This window comes from Balaenoptera ricei, chromosome 16 (assembly GCF_028023285.1).
Source record: "Balaenoptera ricei isolate mBalRic1 chromosome 16, mBalRic1.hap2, whole genome shotgun sequence".
Classification (NCBI taxonomy): domain Eukaryota; kingdom Metazoa; phylum Chordata; class Mammalia; order Artiodactyla; family Balaenopteridae; genus Balaenoptera; species Balaenoptera ricei.
The window spans coordinates 4291575-4310249 of record NC_082654.1 but is presented as its reverse complement, the minus strand read 5'-3'; the positions used below and the strand labels follow the sequence as shown (position 1 = coordinate 4310249).

The following is an 18675-nucleotide window of genomic DNA, read 5'->3' as shown; positions in this document are numbered from 1 at the left end:
GTGTTTTGACAGCTGCCCATAGTCAACTGAGCAATGTCCCGGGCCAGCAATGCATATGTAGGAGCTGGGAGCCAGCACCCCAGCGGAGGCCAGCCAGCACCTGCAGGAGGTGTGTCCACTCTGTCTTGCCAGCCTGGCGTGTGGTGGGCATGTGCAGATCGCAGTCGGGGAGGAGCCCTGGGATATCCGGCCAGGCTGTGATCAGGGCTGCTCGCTCTGCGAGACCCAGAGTGTCTGCCTTCACCATTGCACCTCCAAGTGTCTCTCACTTTGCAGGGATGGTTTTGCCTAGATCACGCCCTCTCATCACCCTTGTAATGTTCAGAAAGTGATCGCAAGCTGCGAATCCATTGCGGATCCGCCGATGTGCCCTCCAGGGACCCGGGAGCCTCCCAGCGTCTCATCTGAGATGAAGATTCCTCTGCGTGGAGGGGGTTAGTGTAGCCTGTCCTCCCCTGGGAGCTAACAGGTGGACGGAGCCCTGGGTGACTTTGAGCTCTAGCAGATGAAAATCTAATGGCCCACTGGGTTTTGGTGTCACAGCTGTGAACACACCCGGCTCCTTGCACCAGAAGGGACACGGAGAACGCACATTTCCCTGCTTCTGAGAGTCTGACTCTCTGGGCCTCTGGTCTCAGCCAGCCTCTTTTTTCCCCACACTTGTCCTTCAAGTGCAGCTTTGGCCCAGCTGGACCTGACCATTCACAGATGGTGCAGCTTTTCGGTATGAATTAATATTTCTGATTCTAAGAATAAGGTCTGCTCATTATCAAACACTTGAAAACAAAGAAAAGCACACATACTAAAGAAGTAACCCATGCATTTGTCTTTCCATGTGTTGATCCCTCTAACTCTGTGGGTCGGCAGTTCTTGTTAATATATCTGGGAGCTTCCCTTACACACTGGCTAGTGTGCTCCTGAAATGCTCCTGCCCCGTACCTTGGACCTTCTGTGTCTCCACTTAGGGTGTTTTCCCGTCCCGAGCGCTTTCTCCAAGGCTGCTCTGCTCCGGTCCCTGTGCTCCTCGCAGACTTTCTCCCCTGATCATCCAGCACTCAGGGCTCCTCCTCTGAGAACCAGAGCCCCGTCTGGGCCTTGCGTCAGGTTCCTAACCACAGACACAATGGCTTGTATTGTTCTCTGACTTTTTCCAAACCTTCACGGTCAGGACTGCACGCTTCTATTTCTTTGAACATCCAATAGCATCTAACGCTGAAGGATTCTTTAACAAGATAGATGAGGATGTTATTGAGAAATAAAAAAAAATTAATGAATATATTCATAAGAAAGTGCCTCTTCATTAATAATTGCAATCTCAGCCACTACTATGTTTTACGCTCTTTTGGTAGAAGTGAATACACTCCATGATTTTTATTCCCAGGAAAGTTGACCATAGACTTTACCAAACTTGTTGATCTCAGGAGGTGTTTTAGGAGGACTGGAAACAGACATTTCCAACCCACTTGCTATGTGGAACCGTTCTTTTTTTAACAGGCGCAGAGAGGGCTCACAGCCCAAGGGGTTTCTCGGGCAATCAGTCTCAGCCTTCTCTCCTTTCTCTCCCTCTGGCAGATGTGAGACGAGGGGCTGGAAGCATACAGAATGGATTTGGGGGGCATGTAAACTTTCTGTGGGGTAACCACTTTTAAAGACCTTCCTTGGGCCACAGAAAAAAGGTGACCAAAAAAAAGTGGTTATTGGTTGTGTTTCATAGATCAATGTTCCCTGACGCGCAGGGGCAGACCCACACCCATGTTTTTTAATGATCTGACCCAACGGAAATCTCCTGGTTACAAAGAGGCTGCCTTAGAATTTTAAAAAACCTAATAAATAATTTGTTATAACCGCAGGGTATCACGTTACCATGTTACTTATGGAACTAAGATAATATTTAAATTGCTTATTTACAGCATTAAAATAAATAGTGGTTTGGGCATTTTGGCAAAGCAGGGGACACACGTGGTGGTTCCCTTCCCCTGCTCCCAGCTTCAGCACACCCGTCCTTCCTGCCAGCTCTGGGCTCTCTCCCCAGCTGCAATTACTCCATTATGCTATTAAAGTTCAGAATGTGCAACATGCCCGACCCCTGAAGGCATTTGCCAGTCTTTCTTTTTTATCTTTCCTAATACCTGTAGCTCCCTTTCTGGGCTAACATTTGACCGCGAGCCTTCTATGCGACCTGCCGGTGAGCTGCCCCTTGAAGGCCACTGGCCCCGGCACCTCTTACGGCCACTCATCGGGGCCCTCTCAGATCTCCGAGCCGGGCGGCAGGCAGCACAGTGAATTAAATATCAAGCAAATCAGATCAAATGGCAGCCTGGCCCCCCAGGTAAGGAGCTGGCTGAGGGGGTGGGGAGTCTCGTCGGAGTCTCGTCTGAGCCATCGCTGTCCTTCCCTGGTTCATGCAAGGCGCGGACCCTTGTTACATCGAGTGGCCCTCACTTAAGCCCCTCTAATTGGGTGGGATTGGTGCCATCTGATGAGTCATAATTAGGACGAGGCAGCTCCAGGAGGAGTCGTCTTACCGGGCAAAGGGTCGGTGACTAATGACTAGCAGAGGGAAAGGGTTTTGTTGATGCCGGTACTCTCTGCTGGAAAAAAAATCCACTCCTGCTGCATTTCTTCGGGCAGCAGCCACTGAATCTTTCCCCTCATTTGATTCAGTGACCTCTCAAGTGCATCACCGCCCCGAGGGCTCCGGGCCGTCCAGCAACTGTTAAGCCCCTTGGGTTGATAATCTTCTCCCACATTTGCCCTTAACACCAGGCGGACCACCATTAGCCGCAGCTGCACTGGTGCTCATTAGAGGCGATCGATACCAAGCAGATAAAGCACACTGCCCCTCCCCATCTCCAGTCACCGCAGATTTACAGGCCTTCCCACGCAAGGCCTCCCTGTCAGCTACGGAAAACAGGGGGGTCTTTCTTGAAAAGAAGGGAAAGAAATGAAAAAGGATTCCGGGAAAGTACATATTTACCTTCTCGGTCTCAGGATGCTTTTGGAGGTCCAGAGGAAATCTTATTTTCACTGTGATGCGAAAATTGCACAGCTTCACCTCCCAATGCTCCTGGTATCAGGCAGGCCCAAAGAAAAATGTTTCCTCACGAAAGAAGGACGGGCTCTGCTCAAAGAGCCATGGGCAGCGGTGTTGACTCTGGACACTGCCGAGTGGATCTCTCCAGAACACGGAGGTCTGGGCCAGCGGCCAGAGCGGCGGCTGGAGTCCTGCTTCTCGCCAGGAGGTGTTGCCAGAGAGCCTGGGAACTCCCGCTCTCCTTTCTGAGGCCAGGACTCTGGCCCCAGTGGGTGTTAGAGGCAGGAGAGGTCGCAGGGTGGCCCAGGCTGCTCCGCCTCTCAGACTTCTGCAGATCAGCATCCTGTCTAAAGAGCTGGGTCAGGCTGCCCACTGGACCATTCTTCCCCTGTGGCGGGCTGGGAGGGATCCGGACCCTCACGGGGTGAGGAGCAGCCGGGTCCTTGCTCACAACTGGGGGTGGCAGTGGGCAGCCAGGCCCCTCCTCCTCATTCTCAGGTGGGTTGGGCACTGGTGCCTTTGGTAACCTCATGGTTGCACATCTCTACCCATGGAAAGGACTAGAGAAGTGTGAAAGTAGGGGAAATCCAAGGTGGAACCAGAGATGACCATAGCATCCACAGACCAGAAAATTCAAAATATTTTGCCTATATCTGCTGTACATGGGGTCATAGGGAATGAAGGGCTGACTTGAATCATGTTTTTTTCCTAAGGAAGCAGTGCTCCTTTGAGAACTATCTGGAGAAGACCCCAACCAAACTGTACGATTGTTCCCTACAGGGGAAGGGCTGGGCTGGGGATGGAGGAGTCTTGGTGTCAGGAGAGCACATCTGGACACTGCCAGCAACTGCGCCAGGCAGAGAATGGGAACTCTGAGAGTGTGGAGTCCCCAAACAAAATTGGGACAGAGGCGAGTTCCCGCAGGGAAAGGCGCCCCTCTCTGGTTGCTCATCAGCCTCACTGCTGGGTAGGTCACCCTCAACTTTCCCTGTGTCCTTTAGTCTGTGCCTGAAATGTTTGTTTACTGACAGAAGCCATAACAACTAAACAATGGGCAAAAAAGAAATCTTCCTCCATAAGGATAATCAGAGAACAGTGACTCATGACAAAAAAAAAACCTCCCCAGAAGTCCTGAGCAAATATCGTTCCATGAAATGAAGTAACAGCAAGGAATAGAAAATTCCAGAAATCTGCAAGTTTCAGTTTTTAACAAGATGTTGGGTGACATTGCAACTATGAAATCAGAACAGGCATTTTTTTAAAAAAATCATTTATTTATTTATTTATGGCTGTGTTGGGTCTTCGTTTCTGTGCGAGGGCTTTCTCTAGTTGCGGCAAGTGGGGGCCACTCTTCATCACGGTGCGCGGGCCTCTCACTATCGTGGCTTCTCTTGTTGCGGAGCACAGGCTCTAGAGCGCAGGCTCAGTAGTTGTGGCGCACGGGCCTAGCTGCTCTGCGGCATGTGGGATCTTCCCAGACCAGGGCTCGAACCCGTGTCCCCTGCATTGGCAGGCAGACTCTCAACCACTGCGCCACCAGGGAAGCCCCCAGAACAGGCATTTTTGAAGGTGACAAAAAACAAGACCGTTAAAGGCTATATACAAATAAATAATTGTTGAACTTTAAATGGTAGTTTTGAGACTAATTATGGAAAATTGATTCAGTGAGTTGAAGGTGAACTTGAGAACTTAGGGAAGCTCAGAGAGAAGGTATAAATAAATAAAGTCATAAAGGAGAAAGTAGGAGACCTGGAAAGGTAAGAGAACCAAGATACGTATAATGGGAATTCCTGAAGGAGAGAGCAGAGAAGCTAAAATAGTCACTGAGGAATCCAAGGAGCTCCTTGAGCACCAGGCACAATGAATGGAACCTGCATTGCAAGGTAAGAGGAAATATACACCCAGGCTGAAAACAATTTATCTCCAAAGAAGTAAGAATCTCACTGCAATTAGCCTCTTTTGCCTACAAGAAGTCCAAATCAATTTCACTTTTATTTGAACACATGGCTCTTATGCAACTCTGCTTAAGATTTCCAGTGGTTTTGTTTAGTTTGTTATTTACCTGAACAATTTACCTGAAAAAAAATATCAATTCCAATACTCCCCCATCTCCCGCTATAATTTGTTCCTTGGGATAAGCTGGATAAGTTGGTAGACTCTTCTGCAATAATAGAGACAACAATGCATCACTGTTTAAAGAATTTTTGTAGAAAAATATCATGACCCAATCTTCTCTATCAAATGTGCCACATTTGGGTGCAACTGGTGAGCCTGGAAGCTCTATAAGGCACAGACTGCAAAGACGTGTGCTGTCTCCTTAACTTCTCTCTCCCCCAGACCTAGCTAGGTGATCATGGCATGTATGGTGACTGGAGTTGTCAACAGTGAAAGATGTTGTCAGATATGGAAAGAACCTGTAAAATATACTACTCCTGTGCTCTTCCAGAAAAATGTACTTGAAGCCACACTGAAGCTAACTATGGAAATTGGATATTCATTCCAACCCTCTTGAGTTGGGCCCCAGCAAAGGGTCCTCCTGCCTGGTGCCACTGGAGCCAATAGACCAGGACCAAGACCAAGTTCAGTTCAGAAGCGAAGGAAAGATTTATTCTTTGATGGAAGAATGCAGAGGTTGGAGCCCGCTCTAGGGTACAGGCTCTCCTGGGTGGGCCGTGGGTAGGGCTGCTGTACGGGGCGGGGTGGAGGGGTCCTGGCTGTGCAGGCACAGCTGCAGCTGCTCACACTCCAGATCGTAGCACTAGGTGCAGCATCTCTGCACACGGCCTGCTGCCGCCATCTTGAATCGAGTGTCGTGGGCAGCACTTCTGCACACGGCCCTGGGCTGAGGGGTGGCTGCAGCCGTTTGCATCAGGAACTCTGGTCCAATGGGCCGTGTGCAAGGCCTCTGCATTCAGCCCCCTGTGAGCAGGTGACACCAGACGAAGCACAAAGGGGAAGAAAAAGGTGAGACTTTATTTTATTACCCAGATTCTAGTTTTACTTCCCAGGAGTTGTTAATGGGCTTTGCGGGTGACAAAATCACAGAGTAAAAGAGGTAAACAACAGATTCAGCAAAACATGTAAAGTTTAAATAACTCTGGTTGTACGATTAAAAACAACTCGTATACAAAAAATAATCATTGAAAGCAAAAATGCATAAGTTAGACAAATAATTTAAGATTAATTATCTGGTTTAAAATTTTAGATAATAGCAAAAATTGGGAAATCAGACAGAGCAGAAAAAATAAATGTGTGTTAAATTTCTGTTTTACTTGGTAAGAGAACTTGGATAATATCTCAGTGTTAATGGAAACCAGAGAAAAATATGTGACTTCTTAAAAAGAAATGTGTAAAGAACCACACGTGGAATAAAAACAAGACTCACACTTTCCAAGTTACTAAAGAAAAAAAATAGAGCTATGAAAAATATCTTTTTAGCAAAACATGAATAAAAGAAAGCAAGAAGGAAATATTAAAAAATGTAAGACATATCAGAAATAAGTCCAGAGATAAACATGAATAGGACAAATTTCCCAAATGAGAGACCCTCAGACTTGATTGAGAAACAGAATCAAATTAAAATCTATTGACAAGAGACACATCTAAAATTTTTTAAAAGTATGGAAATATTGAAAAATAATGGCTGGGTAAAGATGTATCAGATAAATACAAATAAAAACTGAGAAGTGGTATCAAATTAGATTTTTAAAAGTTTCAAGTGGGATATTTTTATAGTGATAAAAGGTAAATTCACCATAAAGATATAACGAATAACAAACCCTTATGTGTAAAATATAATTATTAGAATTCATAAACTAAATTAAAATTACAAGAGGAAATTGACAAAGACAATAGTGAGTGACTTTAATATGCAACAATCAGTATCAGACAAGTTGACAAAAATAAACAAAGAGATAAAGAATTGGACATATATAATAAATAGAGCTTATTCAATATTTAGTAAGCTATAATGAAACTTATACCATGCAAAGAAAGAGGATAAGGCCCATGATATATTTGCATAGGTTGATGACTGAAAAATCTTAATCACACAGAAGAATTTAATGAATTCTCTTAAGGAACAAACTGTACGGACTACATCCCATAGCTACAACAAAATACGTATACATTTTAATAACAAAAATGTAACACAAACTGCAATACACTTAAAATATTAAAATACGTATATATTTTAATAACAAAAATGTAACACAAACTGCAATACACTTAAACTATTAAAACGATACTCTCCTGGTGACTATTAGATAAAAGAGAAACTAAGTCTCTAATTCTAGAATACTTAAAAAAACAAGGACAATAAAGAACTTAGGAGTTGAAGCCTAAAGTTAAGGTCAAATGCATTAAGTATGTTTGTTATGAAACAAGACTAAACAACAATAAAGAACTGATAAGCATTTAATTTAATATTTCTAAAAAAATCCAGGATATTAAGTTCAAGAAACGCCAAAAAAAGAAAATAATAAATATATAAATTTATGTAGTAGAACATAGAAAAACAGTAAAGTTAAGAAATTCAAGAACTTTAAAAATAAACAGGTACACATTAAAATAAATTAACTGCTGGTAAATCTGGTTTCAGAAAAAAAGAAGAATATATTATTTATAATGAAGAATTAGTGAATATGATTGAGGAAACAAAGTATGAGGAACTCAATGGCAATAAGAAACTCTAAAGAAATACTGGATATAACCCAGTTTACCACTCAATGGATGGAAGATTTTTCTGAGGAAAATAGAAATCTTCATGTCTGACTGAAAAAGAGCACTTCAATAGGCTAGTAACCTTGGAGAGAAATTTCAAATGTTGGTTGTGGTTTAGTTATTATAGCTTTGTCATATTTTTAAATGACTCTCTTTGTCATTTCCTCCTTGTTATTATTCAGTATTTGGCCATTGCTTCCTGAATAATTTTAGAATTCTTTAGAGTTTGGGGTGTTCAATCTTGTTAGGACACATAATTCCCCTGCTATAGGATAGATTGCAAAGCATTGGGAGAAAGTGTCTCCCGGTGCATTTTACAGAGAGCGCTGAGGCTTGAATATAAGACCTGAAACGGTTAAGAAAATTCCAGACTCATCTCCCTGGAAAGGCGAAGCTAGAACAGGGGGCTGGGGCTGAAACCTGGCGAGATGCAGAGCGTAGTCATTGAATCAAAGAACAAAAGGCCAAAATAATATATAGCAAGTTGAAAACAACAGTTTCATATCTCACATAGGTCTATTCCAGGAATGTCATAATGTTTTAATATTCAGAAATCTATTAATAAAGTATATCCCATTGGTAGATTAAAAGAGGAAAAACTTCCAAAAATTCCCAGAGGACATTTGATAAAATTCAACATCAATTTCTAATAAAAACTTAATAAGCTGAGAATAGGAAAATGCTTCCTTGACATGGAAAAACAATGTGAAATCAGCAGCGACATCACCTTTAATGAGGATCCTCGACAGGTCCTTCAAAGTCTGGGACAGGACAAGGAGGTTGCAATCCTACCATTATGAGCATCGTTTTCAAAGTTCTTTTTTTTTTTTTTTTTAAACATCTTTATTGAAGTATAATTGTTTTACAATGGTGTGTTAGTTTCTGCTTTATAACAAAGTGAATCAGTTATACATATACATATGTTCCCATATCTCTTCCCTCTTGCATCTCCCTCCCTCCCACCCTCCCCATCCCACCCCTCTAGGTGGTCACAAATCACCGAGCTGATCTCCCTGTGCTATGCGGCTGCTTCCCACTAGCTATCTATTTTACATTTGGTAGTGTATATATGTCCATGACACTCTCTCACCCTGTCACATCGCACCCCTCCCACTCCCCATATCTTCAAGTCCATTCTCTAGTAGGTCTGTGTCTTTATTCCCGTCTTGCCACTAGGTTCTTCATGACTTTTTTTTTTTTTTTCCTTAGATTCCATATATATGTGTTAGCATACTGTATTTGTTTTTCTCTTTCTGACTTACTTCACTCTGTATGACAGACTCTAACTCCATCCACCTCATTACAAATACCTCCATTTCATTTCTTTTTATGGCTGAGTAATATTCCATTGTATATATGTGCCACATCTTCTTTATCCATTCATCCAATGATGGACACTTAGGTTGCTTCCATGTCCTGGCTATTGTAAATAGAGCTGCAATGAACATTTTGGTACATGACTCTTTTTGAACTCTGGTTTTCTCAGGGTATATGCCCAGTAGTGGGATTGCTGGGTCGTATGGTAGTTCTATTTTTAGTTTTTTAAGGAACCTCCATACTGTTCTCCATAGTGGCTGTATCAATTTACATTCCCACCAACAGTGCAAGAGTGTTCCCTTTTCTCCACACCCTCTCCAGCATTTATTGTTTCTAGATTTTTTGATGATGGCCCTTCTGACTGGTGTGAGATGATACCTCATTGTAGTTTTGATTTGCATATCTCTAATGATTAATGATGTTGAGCATTCTTTCATGTGTCTGTTGGCCATCTGTATATCTTCTTTGGAGAAATGTCTATTTAGGTCTTCTGCCCATTTTTGGATTGGGTTGTTTGTTTTTTTGTTATTGAGCTGCATGAGCTGCTTGTAAATCTTGGAGATTAATCCTTTGTCAGTTGCTTCATTTGCAAATATTTTCTCCCATTCTGAGGGTTGTCTTTTGGTCTTGTTTATGGTTTCCTTTGCTGTGCAAAAGCTTTTAAGTTTCATTAGGTCCCATTTGTTTATTTGTGTTTTTATTTCCATTTCTCTAGGGGCTGGGTCAAAAAGGATCTTGCTGTGATTTATGTCATAGAGTGTTCTGCCTATGTTTTCCTCTAAGAGTTTGATAGTGTCTGGCCTTACACTTAGGTCTTTAATCCATTTTGAGTTTATTTTTGTGTATGGTGTCAGGGAGTGTTCTAATTTCATACTTTTACATGTACCTGTCCAATTTTCCCAGCACCACTTATTGAAGAGGCTGTCTTTTCTCCACTGTATATGCTTGCCTCCTTTATTGAAGATAAGGTGACCATAGGTGCGTGGGTTTATCTCTGGGCTTTCTATCCTGTTCCATTGATCTATATTTCTGTTTTTGTGCCAGTACCAAACTGTCTTGATTACTGTAGCTTTGTAATATAGTCTGAAGTCAGGGAGCCTGATTCCTCCAGCTCCATTTTTCGTTCTCAAGATTGCTTTGGCTATTCGCGGTCTTTTGTGTTTCCATACAAATTGTGAAATTTTTTGTTCTAGTTCTGTGAAAAATGCCAGTGGTAGTTTGATAGGGATTGCATTGAATCTGTAGATTGCTTTGGGGAGTAGAGTCATTTTCACAATGTTGATTCTTCCAATCCAAGAACATGGTATATCTCTCCATCTATTTGTATCATCTTTAATTTCTTTCATCAGCGTCCTATAATTTTCTGCATACAGGTCTGTTGTCTCCTTAGGTAGGTTTATTCCTAGATATTTTATTCTTTTTGTTTCAATGGTAAACGGGAGTGTTTTCTTAATTTCACTTTCAGATTTTTCATCATTAGTATATAGGAATGCAAGAGATTTCTGTGCATTAATTTTGTATCCTGCTACTTTACCAAATTCATTGATTAGCTCTAGGAGTTTTCTGGTAGCATCTTTAGGATTCTCTATGTATAGTATCATGTCATCTGCAAACAGTGACAGCTTTACTTCTTCTTTTCCGATTTGGTTTCCTTTTATTTCTTTTTCTTCTCTGATTGCTGTGGGTAAGACTTCCAAAACTATGTTGAATAATAGTGGTGAGAGTGGGCAACCTTGTCTTGTTCCTGATCTTAGTGGAAATGGTTTCAGTTTTTCACCTTTGAGGACAATGTTGGCTGTGGGTTTGTCATATATGGCCTTTATTATGTTGAGGAAAGTTCCCTCTATGCCGACTTTCTGCATGGCTTTTATCATAAATGGGTGTTGAATTTTGTCGAAAGCTTTCTCTGCATCTATTGAGATGATCATATGGTTTTTCTCCTTCAATTTGTTAATATGATGTATCACGTTGATTGATTTGCGTATATTGAAGAATCCTTGCATTCCTGGAATAAACCCCACTTGATCATGGTGTATGATCCTTTTAATGTGCTGTTGGATTCTGTTTGCAAGTATTTTGTTGAGGATTTTTGCATCTATGTTCATCAGTGATATTGGCCTGTAGTTTTCTTTCTTTGTGACATCTTTGTCTGGTTTTGGTATCAGGGTGATGGTGGCCTCGTAGAATGAGTTGGGGAGTGTTCCTCCCTCTGCAATATTTTGGAAGAGTTTGAGAAGGATAGGTGTTAGCTCTTCTCTAAATGTTTGATAGAATTCGCCTGTGAAGCCATCTGGTCCTGGGCTTTTGTTTGGTGGAAGGTATTTAATCACAGTTTCAATTTCAGTGCTTGTGATTGGTCTGTTCATATTTTCTATTTCTTCCTGGTTCAGTCTCAGCAGGTTGTGCATTTCTAAGAATCTGTCCATTTCTTCCAGGTTGTCCATTTTATTGGCATAGAGTTGCTTGTAGTAATCTCTCATGATCGTTTGTATTTCTGCAGTGTAAGTGGTTACTTCTCCTTTTTCATTTCTAATTCTATTGATTTGAGTCTTCTCCCTTTTTCTCTTGATGAGTCTGGCTAATGGTTTATCAATTTTGTTTATCTTCTCGAAGAACCAGCTTTTAGTTTCATTGATTTTTGCTATTGTTTCCTTCATTTCTTTTTCATTTATTTCTGATCTGATCTTTATGATTTCTTTCCTTCTGCTAGCTTTGGGGTTTTTTTGCTCTTCTTTCTCTAATTGCTTTAGGTGCAAGTTTAGGTTGTTTACTCGAGATGTTTCCTGTTTCTTGATGTAGGCTTGTATTGCTATAAACTTCCCTCTTAGAACTGCTTTTGCTGCATCCCATAGGTTTTGGTTCGTCATGTCTCCATTGTCATTTGTTTCTAGGTATTTTTTGATTTCCCCTTTGATTTCTTCAGTGATCACTTCGTTATTAAGTAGTGTATTGTGTAGCCTCCATGTGTTTGTATTTTTTACAGATCTTTTCCTGTAATTGATATCTAGTCTCATAGCATTGTGGTCAGAAAAGATACTTGATACGATTTCAATTTTCTTAAATTTACCAAGGCTTGATTTGTGACCCAAGATATGATCTATCCTGGAGAACGTTCCATGAGCACTTGAGAAAAATGTGTATTCTGTTGTTTTTGGGTGGAATGTCCTATAAATATCAATTAAGTCCATCTTCTTTAATGTATCATTTAAAGCTTGTGTTTCCTTATTTATTTTCATTTTGGATGCTCTGTCCATTGGTGAAAGTGGGGTGTTAAAGTCCCCTACTATGATTGTGTTACTGTCGATTTCCCCTTTTATGGCTGTTAGTATTTGCCTTATGTATTGAGGTGCTCCTATGTTGGGTGCATAAATATTTACAATTGTTATACCTTCCTCTTGGATCGATCCCTTGATCATTATATAGTGTCCTTCTTTGTCTCTTGTAATAGTCTTTATTTTAAAGTCTATTTTGTCTGATATGAGAATTGCTACTCCAGCTTTCTTTTGATTTCCATTTGCATGGAATATCTTTTTCCATCCCCTCCCTTTCAGTCTGTATGTGTCTCTAGGTCTGAAGTGGGTCTCTTGTAGACAGCATATATACGGGTCTTGTTTTTGTATCCATTCAGCCAGTCTGTGTCTTTTGGTGGGAGCATTTAATCCATTTACATTCAAGGTAATTATCGATATGTATGTTCCTATTCCCATTTTCTTAAATATTTTGGGTTTGTTGTTGTAGGTGTTTTCCTTCTCTTGTGCTTCTTGCCTAGAGAAGTTCCTTTAGCATTTGTTGTAAAACTGGTTTGGTGGTGCTGAACTCTCTCAGCTTTGGCTTGTCTGTAAAGGTTTTAATTTCTCCATCAAATCTGAATGAGATCCTTGTTGGGTAGAGTAACCTTGGTTGTAGGTTTTTCTCCTTCATCACTTTAAGTATATCCTGCCACTCCCTTCTGGCTTGCAGAGTTTCTGCTGAAAGATCAGCTGTTAACCTTATGGGGATTCCCTTGTGTGTTATTTGTTGTTTTTCCCTTGCTGCTTTTAATATGTTTTCTTTATATTTAATTTTTGATAGTTTGATTAATATGTGTCTTGGCATGTTTCTCCTTGGATTTATCCTGTATGGGACTCTCTGTGCTTCCAGGACTTGATTAACTATTTCCTTTCCCATATTAGGGAAGTTTTCAACTATAATCTCTTCAAATATTTTCTCAGTCCCTTTCTTTTTCTCTTCTTCTTCTGGGACCCCTATAATTCGAATGTTGGTGCATTTAATGTTGTCCCAGAGGTCTCTGAGACTGTCCTCAGTTCTTTTCATTCTTTTTTCTTTATTCTGCTCTGCAGTAGTTATTTCCACTATTTTATCTTCCAGGTCACTTATCCGTTCTTCTGCCTCAGTTATTCTGCTACTGATCCCATCTAGAGTATTTTTAATTTCATTTATTGTGTTTTTCATCGTTGCTTGGTTCCTCTTTAGTTCTTCTACGTCCTTGTTAAATGTTTCTTGCATTTTGTCTATTCTATTTCCAAGATTTTGGATCATCTTTACTATCATTATTCTGAATTCTTTTTCAGGTAGACTGCCTATTTCCTCTTCATTTGTTAGGTCTGGTGTGTTTTGACCCTGCTCCTTCACCTGCTGTGTGTTTTTTTGTCTTCTCATTTTGCTTATCTTACTGTGTTTGTGGTCTCTTTTTCACAGCCTGCAGGTTCGTAGTTCCCGTTGTTTTTGGTATCTGTTCCCAGTGGCTAAGGTTCGTTCAGTGGGTTGTGTAGGCTTCCTGGTGGAGGGAACTAGTGCCTGTGTTCTGGTGGATGAGGTTGGATCTTGTCTTTCTGGTGGGCACGTCCACGTCTGGTGGTGTGTTTTGGGGTGTCTGTGGCCTTATTATGATTTTAGGCAGCCACTCCGCTAATGGATGGGGCTGTGTTCCTGTCTTGCTAGTTGTTTGGCATAGGGTGTCCAGCACTGTAGCTTGCTGGTCGTTGAGTGAAGCTGGGTCTTGATGTTGAGATGGAGATCTCTGAGAGATTTTCGCCGTTTGGTATTACGTGGAGCTGGGAGGTCTCTTGTGGACCAGTGTCCTGAAGTTGTCTCTCCCACCTCAGAGGCACAGCCCTGATGCCTGCCTGGCGCACCAAGAGCCTTTCTTCCACACGGCTCAGAATAAAAGGGAGAAAAAAATAGAAAGAAAGAAAGAAAGAGGATAAAATAAAATAAAATAAAGCTATTATAATAAAAAATAAGAAAAAAATTATTAAGAAAATTTTTTTTAATTTTTAAAAATAGATTTATTAATTTTTTATAAGAAAAAATTATTAAGAAAAAATTTATTAAGAAAAAAATTTTAATTTTTTAAAATAAAAAATATGAAAAAACTTATTAAAACTTTTTTTTAATTTCTAAAAATAGAAAATAAGGAAAAAATTATTAAGAAAACATTTATTAGGAAAAAAAAATTTTTAAGTAAAAAAACAAAACAAAAAAAAAGCAAAAAAAAAAAAACCCCCCAAAAAACGGACAGACCTAACCCTAGGACTAATGGTGAAAGCAAAGCTCTACAGACAAAATCTCACCCAGAAGCATACACATATACACTCACAAAAAAAGGAACAGGGGAAAAATTAATATATCCTGCTCCCAAAGTCCACCTCCTGAATTTGGGATGATTCGTTGTCTATTCAGGTATTCAACAGATGCAGGCACCTCAAGTTGTTGTGGAGATTTAATCCGCTGCTCCTGAGGCTGCTGGGAGAGATTTCCCTTTCTCTTCTTTGTTCGCACAGCTCCCGGGGTTCAGCTTTGGATGTGGACCCGCCTCTGCGTGTAGGTCGCCTGAGGGTGTCTGTTCTTCGCTCAGACAGGACGGGGTTAAAGGAGCAGCTGCTTCGGGGGCTCTGGCTCACTCAGGCGGGGGGAGGGAGCGGTACGGAGGAGGCGGGGCGAGCCTGCGGCGTCAGAGGCGTCGTGACGTTGCAGCAGCCCGAGGCGCGCCGTGCGTTCTCCCGGGGAAGCTGTCCCCGGATCACGGGAGCCTGGCCGTGGCGGGCTGCACCGGCTCCCGGGAGGGGCGGTGTGGAGAGTGACCTGTGCTCGCACACAGGCTTCCTGGTGGCGGCAGCAGCAGCCCCAGCGTCTCACGCACGTCTCTGGGGTCCGCGCTGATGGCCGCGGCTCGCGCCCGTGTCTGGAGCTCCTTTAAGCGGCGCTCTGAATCCCCTCTCCTCGCGCACCAGGAAACAAAGAGGCAGGAAAAAGTCTCTCATCTCTTCGGCAGCTGCAGACTTTTTTCCGGACTCCCTCCCGGCTAGCCGTGGCGCACTAACCCCTTCAGGCTGTGTTCACGCCGCCAACCCCAGTCCTCTCCCTGCGATCCGACCGCAGCCCGAGCCTCAGCTCCCAGCCCCGCCCGCCCCGGCGGGGGAGCAGACAAGCCTCTCGGGCTGGTGAGTGCTGCTCGGCGCCGAGCCTCCGTGCGGGAATCTCTCCGCTCTGCCCTCCGCACCCCTGTGGCTGCGCTCTCCTCCGTGGCTCCGAAGCTCCCCCCTCCGCCCCCCGCAGTCTCCGCCCGCGAAGGGGCTCCTAGTGTGTGGACACCTTTCCTCCTTCACGGCTCCCTCCCACTGGTGCAGGTGCCGTCCCTATTCTTTTGTCTCTGTTTTTTCTTTTTTCTTTTGCCCTACCCAGGTACATGGGGATTTTCTTGCCTTTTGGGAGGTCTGACGTCTTCTGCCAGCGTTCAGTGGGTGTTCTGTAGGAGAAGTTCCACGTGTAGATGTATTTCTACTGTATCTGTGGGAAGGAAGGTGATCTCTGCATCTTACTCTTCCGCCATCTTGCCCAGACCTCTTCAGTTGATATTTTCTGTTAAATGCAGTTAGACCCTTTTCTGCTGACAGCGTCCTCTGGCAGCCTGGCCCTGTTCTCTCAACGTTCTAATACATGTCATAAAACAGGAAACAGAAAAAGGAAGATTAACTTTTAGCAAGGAACAGACCTAAATCTGCATGTGGTATGATTCTATCTCTAGAAACTCTAAGAGAATATTTTAAAGAAAGTAAGCTGACAGAGTTTCTTTTGGTGGTAGCATGCACAAATCAATAACTTTCCTAGATTACATTAATGATTAGCTATAAAGCAAAACGATAGAAGATTTCCAATCCCCAAGATCAGTGTAATATTCTAAATCCTAGGAATAAACCTAGTGAGATATACAAGGGGCCCAGGTGAATAAAAGGACAAGAGGTTTTGAGAGGTGTCAAAGAAATCTTCAATAAACAGAGATAGAGACCTTGATTCTGAATAGTGCAAAGAGGCCAAATTTCTCCAATTTGACTTAGGCTTTTAGGGTAATTCCTATTGAAATTCAAATGTAAGGTTGACTAAATCATTCTAGAAGAATAGTCAAAATATTGAACACTAGAGAGCAATTAAATAGTATATTCTACAGCTTTAATGGTTCTACAGTAGGGCGTGGCTGCAGGATTAGACAAACAGATGAGAGACCACTCATTTAGTATATGATAAATATGACATTTCCAGTACAAGGGGGTAAGTTTGGATTATTCAGTCAGTGATGTTGGAAGAGCAGGTTAATTACTTGTAAAAGAATCCCTTTATCACCCTTAGATGAAAATTCGTTTCAGTGGATCACAGAGGTTAAGTATAAGAAACCCAGGTGAACCTGAAGAATGAGGGCTGCACATTTGTCTGGCTTCCAGGTGGGGGAGGAAGACCAAGGGAAAAAACACACAGGAAACCGATAAAGTTTTGTCTAATAAAATTGGTAAATTCCCAACATCAAATTACACCCGTACCACACAAATAGGAACATACTGTACCATATAGTTAAATAAAGGATTATTACCTTTAATACATAAAGAACCCTTATAATTCAGTAAAAATTTTGGGAAAAATGCCTAAAAACTTGAAAAAGCATTCATTAAATAGCAAATCCAAGCGCTCAGTAAACATTTGAAGAAATGTTCATCACATTAGGAGTGAAGGAAATGCAATTTTAAGTAAAAGATATATTTTCGTCTGATCAAATTAGTAAAGATTTTTGAAAGGGGTAATGCCCAGTATTGGCAAGGTTAAGAAAAAACAGTAATTATTATATATCGTATATGAGATTTTCTGGAGGACAAATTAGTAATATGAATTAAAGCTAAAGCTTTATTCACACCTTGTGATCTAATACCTGGATTTACTTCTAGGTATTTGTCCCATGTAAACAGAGAATAACAAAGAGCTGTATGTACAAGGAGGTTGGGTGGGGCTCTCTAGAAGAGTGAAAAATGGTAAACAGCATAAATACCCAGTGAGAGGAAACAGGTTAAATAAATTGTGGTCCCTTAAAAGTAATGGAATACTAAGTAGTCATTAAAAACCATATTCTCAGAAACTAAGCATGTGCAATAATATTCACAATATATTAAATGATAAAAGTAGGTTACAAAATGTTATATGCTTTATAATTCCAGTGTCGTAAAATCAGTATACATGCCTAGATAAATGATGGAAGGAAATACAGTGGTTATCTTCTAATCCTGGGACTATGAACACTTTTTATTTTCTTCTTTATCTTTTTCTGAAGTTCTCAAAATTTATGCAATGCCGCTGTGTTACTTAGATACAAATCATAATAAGAATTATAATAAAAGAATTTTAAAAGCTCCATAAGGGAAACAGCACTGGCCCATCTGAACAGTCTTCCTCTGCCCAGTGAAGCCCCAGGATCAAAGAGAAGGGCTTAATGTTCAGTCTCTACAACTCTCTCTGCCTCTGTCTCTCTTTGTGTCTCTCTCTTTCTCTGTCTGTCTCACTGTGTCTCTCTGTCTCTGTCTGTCTCTCTCTGCATCTGTCTCTCTGTTTCCAGACACTTATTTCCCTCTGAAAAGGAGATGGATTCCAGTTTCTCTGCTTTTAGTTATTTCCTTATTTAATGTGTGATGTGATCTTTTTGAATTGGATATATTTTTCTTTCCAGGCTTCTGGCATCCAGGCTTAATTTCCTGAGAAAGCTGTTTTCAAGTCACAGAGTATCTCACTTAGGTCCTTGAAGTCAATGTGAGTGAGGAAGGTGTTGGATGTGGAATTTTTGCTACCGCTGCCTGTGCTCTGCTCAGTCCTAGAGGGGCCTGCCTTGGCTCCTGATTTAGTGTGATTGTTCGGGGCATGAATGAACTTGGCTGCCTTTTTATCAACAGAAACCTCAAGCTAGGATTGGCAGATTCAGCAAATAAAAACACAAAATGCCTAGTTAAATTTGATCTTGGATGAATAAGTAATTTTTTTAGTATAAGTATATCCCAAACATTGCATGGAATATACGGATACTAAAAACTATTCATTGTTTGTCTGAAATTTAAATTTAACGGGGCCACCTATATTGTACCTGGCCACCCTAGCCCTAATGCTTTCAGTGGCCAAGTGCCCACATGGCCTCATGCCTTACATTGGCCTAAGTTACTTTGTCTACAGTGAAGTCTTCATGCCCCACCGCCAAATGGATGGTCCAGCCAGGACCGTGGTGTTTAAGCAAACGCAGTCAACCCCTGCTGATCTGTCTGGGGCTGGCTGGTGCATGGTCGTAAACTGGCTGT

The 18675-nt window shown here is 41.8% G+C and overlaps 1 long non-coding RNA gene across 1 annotated transcript in view; it reads left to right on the top strand.

Moving 5' to 3' along the window:
- Positions 1-18675, top strand: part of LOC132350887 (uncharacterized) — a 184573-nt gene that overhangs the window by 152640 nt on the left and 13258 nt on the right. The window lies entirely within an intron of this gene.